Source organism: Carcharhinus amblyrhynchos, chromosome 30 (genome assembly GCF_965287045.1).
Source record: "Carcharhinus amblyrhynchos chromosome 30, sCarAmb.v2.hapA, whole genome shotgun sequence".
Classification (NCBI taxonomy): Eukaryota; Metazoa; Chordata; class Chondrichthyes; order Carcharhiniformes; family Carcharhinidae; genus Carcharhinus; species Carcharhinus amblyrhynchos.
The window spans coordinates 5,001-20,778 of NC_137353.1; the positions used below are offsets into that span (position 1 = coordinate 5,001).

At 47.2% G+C, this 15,778-nt stretch overlaps 1 protein-coding gene across 2 annotated transcripts in view; it reads left to right on the forward strand.

The window, feature by feature from the left end:
* The first annotated feature begins 8,569 nt into the window (after positions 1 to 8,569).
* The window catches only part of ubxn10 (UBX domain protein 10), a 63,211-nt gene continuing 56,002 nt past the window's right edge, over positions 8,570 to 15,778 (forward strand). The window contains exons 1-2 of one of the 2 annotated variants that reach the window (XM_080215253.1): positions 8,586 to 8,684; positions 10,764 to 10,877. The gene's annotated coding sequence lies outside the window, so the exon portion shown is untranslated. Of the gene's footprint in view, positions 8,685 to 10,763; positions 10,878 to 15,778 lie in introns of both variants that reach the window. The other variant, XM_080215252.1, reaches the window with a different exon arrangement.

Here is a 15,778-nt window from a genome sequence, read left to right on the forward strand (position 1 = left end):
AATTTTGTATCCATTTCGATATCTCACCCTGGATCCCATGAGATTTAACTTGATGCAACTCATTGTTCCTTGGAAGCACTGAAGAGAGGCATTCCGATGAGACAAGGAGGTTTTGGTAGGTCACGGGAGCCATGGTGCATGAAGGTTGTGGTGAACCCAGTCAGGAAGAAAAGAAAGGCGTATAAAAGGTTCAGAGAGCTAAGAGACGTTAAGGCTCTAGAGGAGTATAAGGCTTGTAGAAAGGAGCTTAAAAGGGAAATTAGGAGAGCCAGCAGGGGACATGAAAAGGCCTTGGCAGGTAAGATTAAGGAGAATCCCAAGGCGTTCTACAAATGTGTGAAGAGTAAAAAGATGAGAAGAGAAGGGATTGGACCTATAAAAGGTGAAGGAGGAAAAGTCTGTGTGGAACTGGAAGAAATGGCAGAGGTGCTTAATGAGTACTTTGTATTGGTATTCACGGTGGAAAGTGATCTGGGAGGTTGTACTACAGGTCTGCAGCAGACTGAAAAGATTGAGTATGTGGATGTTAAGAAAGAGGATGTGTTGAAAATCTTAAATTCTATCAAGATAGATACGTCGCCGGGACCGGATGGGATGTATCCCAGGTTACTGTGGGAGGTGAGGGAAGTGATTGCAGAGCTCCTGGCAATGATCTTTGCATTGTCCATGGAGATGGGAGAGGTTCCGGAGGATTGGAGTATTACGGATGTAGTTCCTATTTTCAAGAAAGGGAACAGGAATAGCCCGGGAAATTACCAACCGGTGAGTCTGACCTCAGTGGTTGGTAAGTTGATGGAGAGGATTCTGAGGGATAAGATTTATGAGCATTTAGAAAAGTTTAGAATGATCAGGAATAGTCAGCATGGCTTTGTCAAGGGCAGATCATGCTTTATGAGCCTAGTTGAGTTCTTTGAAAATGTGACTGAACGCATTGACGAAGGAAGAGCGGTGGATGTGGTTTACATGGACTTCAGCAGGGTGTTTGATAAGGTCCCCCATGAAAGACTCCTTGAGAAGGTGAGAGGGCATGGGATCCAAGGGGCTTTGGCCTTGTGGGTCCAGAACTGGCGTGCCTACAGAAGGCAGAGAGTGGTTGTGGATGCTCTTTTTCTGCATGGAGGTCGGTCGGTCACCAGTGGAGTGCCCCAGGGATCTGTTCTAGGACCCTTGCTGTTTGTCTTTTTCATAAATGACCTGGATGAGGAAGTGGAAGGATGGGTTAGTAAGTTCGCCGACAATACGAAGGTTGGTGGTGTTGTGGATAGTCTGGAGGGATGTCAGAAGTTGCAGTGTGACATAGACAGGATGCAAGACTGGGCGGAGAAGTGGCAAATGGACTTCAACGCGGATAAATGTGTAGTGGGCCATTTTGGCAGGACCAACGGAATGCAGGAATACAATATCAAGGGTAGGAGTCTTAGCTGTGTTGAAGAGCAGAAGGGTCTTGGGGTCCGGGATCATAGGACTCTTAAATCGGCCTCGCAGGTGGAGGATGTGGTCAAGAAGGCGTATGATGTACTGGCCTTCATTAATCGAGGGATTGAGTTTAGGAGTCGGGAGGTAATGCTGCAACTTTATAAGACCCTTGTCAGACCCCACTTGGAGTACTGTGCGCAGTTCTGGTCGCCTCACTACAGGAAGGATGTTGAGGCTATTGAGAGGGTGTAGAAGAGATTTACAAGGATGTTGCCTGGATTGGGAGGCATGCCTTATGAAGATAGGTTGAGGGAGCTAGGTCCCTTCTCCCTGGAGAGATGAAGGTTGAGGGGCGACCTGACAGAGGTTTATAAAATGTTGAGAGGAATAGATAGGGTGGATTCTCGGAGGCTACTTCCCAGGGCTGAAATGGTTGCTACGAGAGGACACAGGTTTAAGGTGCTAGGAAGCAAGTACAGAGGAGATGTTAGGGTTAAGTTTTTCACTCAGAGGGTGGTGGGTGAGTGGAATCGGCGGCCGTTTGGTGGTGGTAGAGGCGAACTCGCTGGGGTCTTTTAAAAGACTTCTGGATGAGTATATGGGATCTAATGGCATTGGGAGTTACACATAGTTCTATGGCTTGGTAGGTATAGATGTGATCGGCGCAACTTGTGGGCCGAAGGGCCTGTTTGGGCTGTAGTGTTCTATGTATGTTAACAACCTACCATGCGGTACCTATTCAAAGACCTTGCTTAAGTCCATGTAGACAACATCAACTGCACTGCCCTCATTTACATTCTTGGTTACCCTTCAAAATAAATCTCTATTAAATTTGTGAGACATGATTTTCCATTCACAAAGCCATGCTGACTGTCCCTAATCAGTCCTTGCATCTCTAAATGTCTGTCGATCCTGTCTCTCAAAATACCTTCCAACAATTTACCCACCACAGATATGAAGCTCACTGGCCTGTAGTTCTCAGGCTTTTCCTGCAGCTCTTCAACTGGGGATAGCCAAAGGGAGCAGGACTCTGGGGGTGAGCCTATTGTAAAAGCTCAGGTGTCTAGGGGATGCAAGAGATTGGGCCTCGTGATTGGGGACTCTACAGTTAAAGGGACGGATAGGAGAGTTGGTAGTAAGGGTAGGGATTCAGGGCTGGTGTGTTGCCTACCAGGGGCTGGGGTCCGGGATGTGTCAGAGAGGATATTCAAGACTCTTAGGGGAGAGGGTGATCAACCCCAAGTTATAATTCATGTGGGGACACATGACATAGGGAGGCTAAGGGAAGGGGATATTAAGCAGAGTTTCATGGAGTTGGGATGGAAACTAAAGGCCAAGTCAAACAGAGTGGTTATCTCTGGACTCTTGCCTGTGCCACGGGATAGTTTAGAGAGGAATAGGGAGAGGGAAAGTTTGAACTTGTGGCTGAGGGGATGGTGCAGGAGGGAGGGGTTTAATTACTTGAGCAATTGGGGTTCATTCTGGGGAAGATGGGATCTCTATAAGAGTGATGGTATACATCTGAACCAGAGGGGAACAAATATCCTGGGGGGTAAATTTGTGAAGGCTATGCGGAGTGGTTTAAACTGATTCAGAGGGGGGGTGGGATCCTGGGTAGAGGGGGTGAAAGTGAGGGGGGCATAGAAGGGGACGGCATTGCATGGCATTGTGGGGGTGGGGCGGAGCGAGGTTTGAAATGTATATACTTTAACGCGAGGAGTATTCGCAACAAAGTGGATGAACTTGCAGCGTGGATCAGTACCTGGGACTTTGATGTTGTGGCCATTTCAGAGACGTGGATAGAGCAGGGTCAGGAATGGATGTTGCAGGTGCCGGGGTACAAGTGCTTTAGTCGGAGTAGAGAAGGAGGTAGAAGGGGGGGTGGAGTAGCATTATTGGTCAAGGACTATATCACAGTGTCAGAGAGGAAGTTTAATGAGGACTTGTCTGTTGAGGTAGTATGGGCAGAAATTAGAAATAGGAGAGGAGAGGTCACCCTGTTGGGAGTCTTTTATAGACCTCCAAAAAGTTCTAGAGAGGTTGAGGAAAGGATTGCAGAGACGATCCTGGTTAGGAGTGAAAGTAATAGGGTAATTGTTATGGGGGATTTTAACTTTACTAACATTGATTGGAATTGCTATAGCTCTAGCTCGTTAGAGGGGTCAGTTTCTGTTCAAAGTGTGCAGGAAGGTTTTTTGACTCAATATGTAGATAGGCCAACTAGAGGTGAGGCTATATTGGACTTGGTGCTGGGAAATGAGCCAGACCAGGTGCTAGACTTGGAAGTTGGTGTGCTTTTTGGTGATAGTGACCACAATTCGGTTACGTTCACCTTAGTGATGGAAAGGGATAGGCATGAACCTCGGGACAGTAGTTTTAGCTGGGGGAAGGGTAATTATGAGGCCATTAGGAGAGAATTAGGAAGCATTGGTTGGACTAGGAGATTACAGGGACTAGGAACGTCTGAAATGTGGAGTTTTTTCAAGGAGCAGCTACTGTGGGTCTGTGATAGGTATGTCCCTGTCAGGCAAGGAGGAATTGGTAGGGCTAGGGAACCGTGGTGCACAAAAAAAGTTGATTTGTTGGTTAGGAAGAAGAAGGAGGCTTATGTTCGGATGAGGCTTGAGGGCTCGGGTAATGCAGTAGAAAGCTTTAGATTGGCTAGGAGGGAGTTGAAGAGGGAGTTAAGAAGGGCTAGAAGAGGGCATGAGATGACTTTGGCTGATAGGATTAAGGAGAATCCTAAGGCGTTCTATAGGTATGTCAAGAATAGAAGGTTGGTCAGGGCAAGATTAGGGCCAGTTACAGACAGTAGGGGGAAGTTGTGTGTGGAACCGGAAGAGATTGGAGAGGCATTGAACCATTATTTCTCTTTGGTGTTCACGCAGGACGATATGAATGTAGCTGAGGAGGTCACTGGGGTGAAGGGGTGTAAAATAGAAAGTATTGTAGTTGATACAGAGGATGTGTTGGATATTCTAGATGGGCTGAAAATAGATAAGTCCCCTGGTCCAGACGGGATTTACCCTAGGATTCTATGGGAGGCAAGAGAGGTGATTGCAGAGCCACTGGCTCTGATCTTCAGGTCGTCGTTGGTCTCTGGTATAGTACCGGAAGATTGGAGGACAGCGAATGTTGTCCCATTGTTTAAGAAGGGGAGCAGAGACTTCCCTGGGAATTATAGACCAGTGAGTCTTACTTCTGTAGTGGGCAAGGTTTTAGAAAGAATTATTAGGGATAGGATTTATAGTTATTTGGAGAGTAATGAATTGATTAGAGATAGTCAGCATGGTTTTGTAGCGGGAAGGTCGTGCCTTACTAACCTTATTGAGTTCTTTGAGAAGGTGACCAAAGAGGTGGATAGGGGTAAGGCAGTAGATGTGGTATATATGGATTTTAGTAAGGCGTTTGATAAGGTTCACCATGGTATGCTTCTGCAGAAAATGCAGATGTATGGGATTGGTGGTAATTTAGGTACTTGGATCAGGAATTGGTTAGCAGATAGGAGACAGAGGGTGGTGGTTGATGGTAATTATTCATCATGGAGTTCGGTTACGAGTGGTGTGCCTCAGGGATCTGTTTTGGGGCCACTGCTGTTCGTAATCTTTATTAATGATCTGGATGAGGGTATACTTGGGTGGATTAGTAAGTTTGCTGATGACACCAAAGTCGGAGGTGTGGTAGATTGTGAGGAAGGGTGTCGAAGTTTGCAGGGTGACTTGGACAGGTTGCAGAGCTGGGCCGCGAGGTGGCGGATGGAGTTTAATGCGGAGAAGTGTGAGGTAATCCATTTCGGTAGGAATAACAGATGTGTTGAGTATAGGGCTAACGGGAGGACTTTGAATAGAGTGGAGGAGCAGAGGGATCTAGGTGTATGTGTACATAGATCCCTGAAAGTTGGGAATCAAGTAGATAAGGTTGTTAAGAAGGCGTACGGTGTCTTGGCGTTTATTGGTAGGGGGATTGAATTTAGGAGTCGCAGCGTCATGTTGCAACTGTACACAACACTGGTGCGGCCGCACTTGGAGTACTGTGTGCAGTTCTGGTCCCCACATTACAGGAAGGATGTGGAGGCTTTGGAGAGGGTGCAGAGGAGGTTTACCAGGATGTTGCCTGGTATGCAGGGGAGGTCCTATGAGGAGAGACTGAGGGATTTGGGGTTGTTTTCACTGGAAAGAAAGCGGCTAAGAGGGGATCTTATAGAAACATATAAGATGATTAGAGGTTTAGATAGGGTGGATGGTGATAGCCTGTTTCCTCGGATGGAGAAATCTAGCACGAGGGGGCATGGCTTTAAATTAAGGGGGGGTAGTTATAGGACGGATGTCAGGGGCAGGTTCTTTACCCAGAGGGTGGTGAGGGACTGGAATGCCCTGCCTGCTGCAGTTGTAAATGCACCTAGTTTGGGGGCGTTTAAGAGATTGGTGGATAGGTTTATGGACGAAAAGGGATTGGTTTAGATTAGTGGGTCAATGTTTTTTTTTTAAAAATAAGACTGGTCGGCGCAACATTGTGGGCCGAAGGGCCTGTTCCGCGCTGTAATGTTCTATGTTCTTCTTAAACAAAGGCACAACACTTGCCACTTTCTTCAATCTTCAGGCACCTCATCCGTGACTATCCATGATTCAAATATCTTGGTTAGGGGACCTGCAATTTCCTCCCTAGCCTCCTACATGCCCTGGGATATACCTCATCAGGTCCCGTAGATTTATCTACCTTGATGCGCTTTAAGAATTCTAGCACTTCTTTCTGTGTAATATGTACATGCCACATCAGTATATATTTCCCCAAGTTCCCTTACATTCATGCTTTTCTCAACAGTAAATACTGATGAGGAATATTGAAAATACTGAGACAGGTGTTGCGGTACGGTCCAGCTACTTGGAGCATTCCTTGACAGTGTGGCCAGACTCATTTTTTTCCAAAAATATACTTTATTCATAAAAATCTTAATTAAACTATTGCAAACGTCCAGGGCTTTGAATTGCAAACAATGCAGAATCAAAACATTTTTACAGGTTTATACAAATTACCATCATTACATTTCAATACTTAAAACTATACACATGCCTCAATAAATTACTGTGTGCTGTTATTGCTCAGATTGGCACACAGTTACGCAGGTCGAGGGTATTCTGCAGTTCCCGGGCCCTCGGTCTGCCTCCGCTAAAAGGATTTATAGTGTGGCCTTTCCCCACTGCGCCTTTGCGGCAGCTGCCCCAAGCTTCAGCGCGTCCTTCAGCACGTAGTCCTGGACTTTGGAATGTACCAGTCTGCAACACTCGGTCGAGGACAGTTCTTTCAGCTGGAAGATCAGCAAGTTTCGGGTGGACCAAAGTGCGTCCTTCACCAAGTTGATGACCTTCCAGCAGCAGTTGATATTTGTCTCGGTATGCGTCCCCGGAAACAGCCCGTAGAGCACAGAATCCTGCGTCACCGAGCTGCTCGGGACAAACCTCGACAAATACCACTGCATCTCACTCCAGACCTTCTTTGCAAAGGCACATTCCACAAGGAGGTGTGCGACCGTCTCATCAGCCCCGCAGCCGCTTCGAGGGCAGCGTGCGGTGCTGTTGAGACCTCAAGCGTGCATAAAGGATCTGACGGAGAGTGCCCTTCTCACCACCAGCCAAGCCAGATCTTGGTGCTTGTTTGTCAGTTCTGGTGATGAGGCGTTCTGCCAGATGACACTGATAGTCTGCTCAGGGAACCATCCGATAGGATCTGCCGCCTCCTTTTCTCCCAGGGCCCCAAGGATGTTACGCGCTGACCACTGCTTAATTGCCATGTGGTCAAAAGTGTGTTTGCGGAAAAATTTCTCCACGAAGGACAGGTGCTGCGGTACGGTCCAACTACTTGGAGCATTCCGCGGCAGTGTGGCCAGATCCATCCTTCGCAACACTCGGGACAGGTAGAACCTCAAAAAGTAGGGGCACTTGCTGTTGTGTACCGAGGATCTACGCACAGCTTGATGCAGCCGCACACAAAGGTGGCCATCAGGATGAGGGCGGCGTTGGGAACGTTTTTCCCTCCATTCTCTGGAGATTTGTGCATCGCTTCCCTCCGGACGCGATCCATCTTTGATCTCCAGATAAACTTGAAGATGGCCCGCGACACTGCTGCAGCGCAGGATTTGGGGATAGGCCACACCTGCGCCATGTACAACAACACGGACAGCACCTCGCACCAGATCAGCAGGTTTTTTCCTGTCACGGAGAGGGAGCGTTGCTCCCATAAGCCCAGTTTCTGCCTGGCTTTTGCAATGCGCTCGCCCCAGTTTTTGGCGCATGCCCCTACCGCTCCAAACCATATCCCCAGCACCTTCAGGTAATCTACCCTGATGGTGAAGGGGACAAAGGACTCATCCTCCGCAACACATAGGACAGGTAGAACTTCAAAAAGTGGCACTTGCTGTTAGCGTACCAAGGATCAAAGCACAGCTTGATGCAGCGGCACACAAAGGTGGCCATCATGATGAGGGCTGCATTGGGAACATTTTTCCTTCCTTTCTCTAGATATTTGTGCACTGCTTCCCTCCAGAGACGATCCAGCGTTGATCTCCAGATAAATTTGAAGATGGCCTGGGTTACTGTGGCTGCACAGAGTTTGGGGCCACGAACGACACAGGCAGTACTTCGCACGGATGACCAGGTTCCTTCCAGTGACAGAGAGGGAGCGTTGCTCCCACAACCCAAATTTTTGTCTTGCTCTGGCAATGCACTCTTCCCAGTTTTTGGTGCATGCCCCTGCCGCGCCAAACCATATCCCCAGCACCTTAAGGTAGTCTGCCCTGACGGTGAAGGGAACACAGCAAGAAGTCTCACAACAGCACGTTAAAGTCCAACTGTTGGACTTTAACCTGGTGTTGTGAGACTTCTTACTGTGTTTACCCCATTCCAACGCCGGGACCTCCGCATCGTGAAGGGGACAAAGCAGGGAGGTTACGCTGTTGCTCTATTTTCACTCGGACTGTCAACGTCCATTGCAGCCGACTCCTGGGCCTGACTCTACCCGGTTACTACAGCAACGCGAGCTCGCAACCAAACCTCACCCGCTCAGAGACACTGAACATGCTGCCTGCGCATGCCAGCCGCCGCTGCCACGTGACGTGACGCTGCATGCGTCATCCGTCGCCTTGGAAATCACGTCGCAGCTGGGGGCGGGGCTGGGAGTCGAAGACTTTTGGAAATCATTTGGAGGATATGAGGGAGAAGCCGCCGCGGCTGCACTCTGTGAGGAGATTAACGGCACCGTGAGCTCACTGAGGGGTAAGCAGGGCCGCGGGGACGGGTTTGTGAAAAAAAAAAGGCGCCTTAACCGAGCCGGAGGAAAGGACAGTGATTGACAACGGTCTGCGCCAATCAGAGAGCGAGGACCTACTTCCGGTGGCTGATAAGGGTGGGGTTTAGCCCGAGGCGGACATTCGGCCCATCGGCTCCGTGTCCACTCTCCAAACCGGCTACCCCCCGCATCTCCCCCCCCCCAACGTACCCCCTCCTCTCTCCCTCCCCACTTCTTTCTCCTAGGAGAAGGGTGAGGATCTTCCTCCTCCTCACTTTGGTATCCAGGGTGACAAAGACATGAAGGGCCATGCCAACTTAATGGATCTAATGGAGCTTTGTGCAATACTCACAGCTCAGGATGAATAATTTTATGGAAGGATTTTCCAGATGAAATAAAATAAACAAAGTGCTGCAAGTGTAGCAGCATTGTGGTGGGAGAATCAGTGTTAATGTTTCATTAGAACCAACCCTATGTATTCAACTGAGCAATAAAAATTGTACAAAGAACAACCCAGCACGGGAAACAGGCCCTTCGGCCCAACAAGCCCGCACCGCCGCATCACCCTACACCTATTCTACCCTGCGTGTCTACGAATAGAACCCCTGACTTAGCCAGATTCAGGGGAGAATAGTGTCAATTTGGTAAAACCAATCAGCCTAAGAGCACATCTTTGGGGTGTGGGAGGAAACCGGAGCGCCTGGAGGAAACCCACGCATCCACAGGGAGAATGCACAAACTCCCACAGACACAGTTAGTTAGTTAGAAGTCTCACAACACCAGGTTAAAGTCCAACCACCAGCTTTCGGAGTGCTGCTCCTTTGTCAGGTAAGTGGGAGCTCTATTCCCATACAGGGCATATAAAGACACAAATGCAATTCGCAAAATAATGGTTGGAATGTGAGTCTTTACAGGTAATCAAGTCTTAAAGGTACAGCCAATGTGGGTGGAGAGAGAACATTTTGTCTGACATAGGTGTCCTTGTTGTTTAGGTGTTCCACGGTTGAGTACATGCAGGGAAGAGGCGTCTACTGTGGACCTGTTGCAGTGGTGGGAAACTGTAGTAGGTCCAGGTAGTCCAGGAGGCTGGAATTGATTTGTGCCATGGCTAACCTTTCAAAGCACTTCATAATGATGGATGTCAGAGCCACTGGCCGATAGTCATTAAGGCACGCTGCTTGGTTTTTCTTAGGTAGTGGGATGATGGTCGTCTTCTTGAAGCAGATTGTTGTAAAGACAGGTTGAAGATATCTGTGAATAATCCTGCCAGCTGATCCACGCAGGATCTGAGTGCTCATTCAGGTACCTCATCCGGACCAGTCACTTTCCATGGGTTGACCTTCAAGAAAGCTGTTCTGATATCTGCAATGATGACCCCAGATACAGGTTCATCATTAAGCAGTGAGTTCCAGAATTTTGGACGTTATATTTCCAAGTAAGAATGATGACTTGGAGGGGAACTTTTAGGTGGTGCTGTTCCCATGTGATTGTGTCCTAGATGGTACCAGTGGTGGGTTAGGAAGGTGCTGCCTTTGTGAGTTACTACAGTGCATTTTGTAGATAGTACACACTACTGTCACTGTTTGTCAGTGATGGAGGGAGTGAATGTTTGTGGATGGGGTGCCAGTCAAGTGGGCTACTTTGTCTTGGATGGTGTCAAACTTCTTAAGTGTTTTTGGAGCTGCTTTCATTTCGACAAGTGGAGAGTATTCCATCACACTCCTGCCTTGTAGATGGTGGACAGGCTTTGGGGAGTCAGGAGGTGCATTACTCACTGCAGGATTCCTGACCCAGTTTCTGATGAATGGTAACCCCCAGGATGTTAATAGTGGGGGATTCAGTGATGGTAATCCATTGAATGTGAAGGAGCAATGGTTAGGTTTTTCTCTTCTTGGAGATGGTCATTACCCGGCACTTCTATGGCACAAATGTTACTTGCCACTTGTCAGTCCAAGACTTGATATTGTGCAGATCTTGCTGCTTTTGGACATGGACTGCTTCATTAGCTGAGGTACTGAACATTATGCAATCAGTGAACATTCTCACTTTTGACCTTATGATGGCAGGGAGCAGCTGAGGAAGGTTGAGCCTTGGACATGACCCTGAGGAAATCCTGCAGTGAAGTCCAGGAACTGAGATGATTGACCTCCAACAACAGCAACCATTTTCCTTTTTGCTAGGTATGACTCCAGCCAAAAAATTGCTTTCCCCATCATTCTCATTGACTCCAGTTTTGCTGGAATTCATTGATGCTACATTCTATCAAATGAAACCTTGATATTGAAGGTAGTTATTCTAATCTTACCTCTGAAATTTAGCTGTTTTGCCTATGTTTGAACTGAAGCTGTGAGATCAGGAGCAGAGTGCCCCTGGCAGATCCTTCTTTCTTGAACTGTTGCAGTGCAAGTGGTGTAAATACACCTACAATGCTGTTCGGAAGGGAGTTCCATGATTTTGACCCAATGACAGTGAAGGAATGGTGATATTGTTCCTAGTCAGGATGGTATGTGAGATAAAGGGGTACTTGCAGGCGATGGTATTCCCATGCTGCCCATTGTCCTTTTAGGTGGTAGACTTGTCATGGGTTTGGAAGGTGCTGTTGAAGAAACCTTGACGCGTTAATCTTGCAAATGATGCACAGTTCTGCACTTGCATTGATGGTAGAAAAAGAGATTGTTGAATTTGGTGGATGGAGTACCAATCAAACAAGCTGCTTTGTTCTGGATGGTGTTGAGCTTCTTGCATGTTATTTGAGTGGCATTCAATTGGCAAGGGGAGAGCATTCTATCACACTCTTGACTCATGCTTTTAGGTGGTGAACAGGCTTAGGGAAATTGGAAGGTGAGTCAAGAGAGGTGAGGAGAAATTTTTATTCAAGACAGAAGTGAGGAGAATTTTCTCCAAGGATTGAGAGTCTGTAGATCTCTTCTTTTAAAGGTAGTGGAAACAGCCTTTGAATATTTTGAAGCAGAGGTAGATAGGTTCCTGATTAACAGGGGGGTCAGGCAGAAATGTGGGGTTAAAGTTGCAGTCAGATCATCCATGATGTAATTGAATGATGGAGTAGGCTCAATAGGCAGAATGGCCTACTCCTGTTCCAAGTGCATCTGCCCTGTTCTTGTAGCTGCAGTATTGTGGTTTTATTGTAATAGGAATTGAGTATAAAATAGGGAAGTTGCTTCAGCTTTCAGGGTCTTAGACGACACATGGGGTACTTTGTACAGTTTTGCTTTTACTTAAGGTGAGATATAATTGCATTAGAAGCCATTCAAAGAAAGTTCAGTCAACTTTCTGGATTGAAGAGGTTACGTTGCAAAGAAAGGGTGAGCAGGTTGGTCCTATACTGTTTGGAATTTAGAAGAATGAGAGGTGATTTTATTGAAACCTAAAAGATGTTGAGAGAACTTGACAGGGAAGATGCTGTAGTGATGTTTTTCGTCATGGGAAAGTCTAGAAAGGCAGATTTTGAATTGTTTTCCTATATGAGACTCAGATAAGGAGAACTTTTTCCCTCAGAGAATTATTAGTCTGTAGAATTCTGTTCCCTGGAGAGCAGTGAAAGCTAGATCATTGAATGTTTTCAAGGCTGACTTAGATTTTCGATTGACAGGTGTCAAGAGTTATGGGGACAGAGAGGAAATTGGAGTAGCCTCGAGGGGCCGAATGGAAAACTAATTCTTGTGTTCTTGTATTAAGTCACCAGGATTGAATGAGATGCAACTGAAGATGCTGAGGGAAATAATGCTGGAAATGCAGAAGCGTTGACCATAATCTTACAATCTTTCTCAGATACGAGGATGGGCTGGGGGTTGGAGATTTGAAAATGTTACATCTTTCGTGAAAATGGGTGCAAGGATAATCCCACAACTGCCAGTTAGTTTAACCATGGTGGTGGGGGAGCTTTTAGAAATGGTAATCCAAAATGACAATAACAAGCACTTGGGCAAATCTGGATTCATAAAAGCAAAGCTACTTTTATTTATTAAATGAAAATAGTTTTTAACTAATTCGATTGAATATTTTTGATGAGATAATTGAAAGCTGATGGGGATTCTGCTGGAGATGTGATGCAAGTAAAACTTGAAAAGGTGTTTAATAAAGAGCACAGAATAGATTTGCCAACAAAGTTGAAGACCATGGAACGAAAGAGACAGTGGCAACATGGCAGAAATGGGAGTACATAGAACAGTACAGCACAGTACAGGCCCTTCGGCCCTCAATGTTGTGCCGAGCTATGTCCAAATCCAAGATCAAGCGATCCCACTTCCTATCATTCTGGTGTGCTCCATTTGCCTATCCAATAACCGCTTGAATGTTCCTAAAGTGTCCGACTCTTAGTGTCTTTTCTTTACTCAGAGGGTAGTAAGGGCGTGGAATGCCCTGCCTGCAGCAGTTGTGGACTCGCCAACTTTAAGGGCATTCACGTGATCAGTGGATAGGCATATGGATAACATTGGAATAGTTTAGGTTAGAGGGTCATTAGATTCGTTCCACTGGTCGGCGCAACGTTAAATTCCATTTGCCATTTCCTGGCCCATTCCCGGCACCTAAAGTACCCGGTCCTGTCCCTGAGACATCCAAGTCTCTGTAATGGCCACCACATCACATTCCCAAGCTGCAATCCACACTCTAAGCTCATCCACTTTATTCACTACACTCCTGGCGTTAAAATAGACACACCTATTTCACTCCCTATATTCTCTGCCTGTTGAAGTGGTGGAGGCTATCTCGCTAAATATATTTAAGACACGGGTAGATAGGTTTTTGACAGACAAAGGAATTAAGGGTTATGGGGAAAAAGCGGGAAAGTGGAACTGAGCCACTTCAGATCAGCCATGATCTTATTGAATGGCGGGGCAGGCTCGAAGGGCTAGATGGCCTACTCCTGCTCCTATTTCTTATGTTCTTATGTACCTCAGACCTTCGGTCTGGGCAGTCCCCTTCTCCATCACCCGTCTATCCTCCCTCTTACACTGTCTACAATCCTTCTCTACTTGCAAGCTAACCTCCTCGCTCTCAGTCACCTCATCTCGATTCCCTCCCTCCAACCTTTCTAGTTTAAAGTCCCCCCAGTAGTCTTAGCCAACCTTCCCACCAAGATATTGGTCCCCCTGGGATTCAAGTGCCACCCGTCTTTTCTGTACAGGTCACACCTGCCCCTAAAGTCCCAATCATCCAGGAGCCTGAATCCCTGCCCCTTCCTCCAGTCCCTCAGCCATGCAATCATCCTCCACCTCATTCCATTCCTGCTCTCACTCTCCCGCGGCACAGGCAGCAATCCTGAGATTACTACCTTTGCGTTCCTCTTTCTCAGCTGTCTACCTAACTCCCTATATTCTCTTTTCATGACCCCTTCCCTCTTCCTACCTATGTCAGCGGTACCTATATGTACCACGACCTCCGGCTCCTCTCCCTCCCCCTTCAGGATTTCTGGGATGTGACCAGAGACATCCTGGAACCCGGCACCAGGGAGGCAAACCACCATACAATACTCCCGTCTGCGTCTGCAAAAACACCTGTCCAACCCCCTCACTATAGAGTCCCTTATTAACACTGCCTTCCTCCTCCTTTCCTTCCCTTTTGAACTACTGGGTTGGTCTCAGTTCCAGAGAACCGGCCACTGCTGCCTCCCCCAGGTGAGCTTTCCCCCCCAGCAGTACTCAGACAGGAGTACTTATTATGAAGGGCACATCCACCGGGGTGCTCTCTATCACCTGAGCTTTCCCCTTCCTGATCGTTACCCACTTGCCTTCCTCCCGTGGCCCCGGTGTGACCGCCTGCCGGTAGCTCCTGTCAATCACCTCCTCGTTTTCTCTAAGCAGACGAAGATCCTCGAGCTGCAATTCCAGTTCCCTAACACGGTCCCTCAGGAACCGCAGTTCAACACACCCAGCACAGATATGGACATCTGGGAGGCCAGGAGCCTCCAGGACCTCCCACATCTTACATTGGGAACAACATACTGGCCTCACACTCACAATTGCCCTTTTAAGAAATACAGGAAGAAAAGTAATTAAAACTTTTAAACTTACCTTGCCTCGCCCTTTTCGCTTAAGCCCGATGAGCCAAAGCCCTTGCAGCTCACACTCTGCTCCCTGCTCACTGCGCTGTGGCAGATGAAATTTAATGTAGAGAAGTGTGAAGAGATGTATTTTGGTATGAAAAATAAAGTACTATGAAATAAAGAGTACAATTCAAAATGGAGTTCAAGAACAGAAACCTCTGGGTATTTGCACACAGATCATTGAAAATTACAGGATAATTTGAAAAAGTGGTTAACAAGGCATATGGTTTTATAAATAGGGCCATAGAGTACAAAAACAAGGAAGTAATTATGGACAGTTATAAACCACTTCGGCCAGGATGCTCTGCCTCCATTTTTGGCAGACAGGAAAGCTGGTGAGGACAGATAATCCAACGAGAGCCCCAATCGGCTTTTACTCCGACAGGATTTCCCATTCAGTTTGTCCCCGCCTCCCTCACTGATGATGGGGTTCTCATCATAAAAGGTCAGGAACCCAATTATCATACATTTCCATTTCATTGGCGGACATCCTTGCTGTGTTATCCCCCCATTAGTGATGGAAAGGGATAGGCATGAACCTCGGGTCAGTAGTTTTAGCTGGGGGAAGGGTAACTATGAGGCCATTAGGAGAGAATTAGGAAGCATTGGTTGGACTAGGAGATTACAGGGACTAGGAACGTCTGAAATGTGGAGTTTGTTCAAGGAGCAGCTACTGTGGGTCTGTGATAGGTATGTCCCTGTCAGGCAAGGAGGAATTGGTAGGGCTAGGGAACCGTGGTGCACGAAAAAAGTTGATTTGTTGGTTAGGAAGAAGAAGGAGGCTTATGTTCGGATGAGGCTTGAGGGCTCGGGTAGTGCAGTAGAAAGCTTTAGATTGGCTAGGAGGGAGTTGAAGAGGGAGTTAAGAAGGGCTAGAAGAGGGCATGAGATGACTTTGGCTGATAGGATTAAGGAGAATCCTAAGGCGTTCTATAGGTATGTCAAGAATAGAAGGTTGGTCAGGGCAAGATTAGGGCCAGTTACAGACAGTAGGGGGAAGTTGTGTGTGGAACCGGA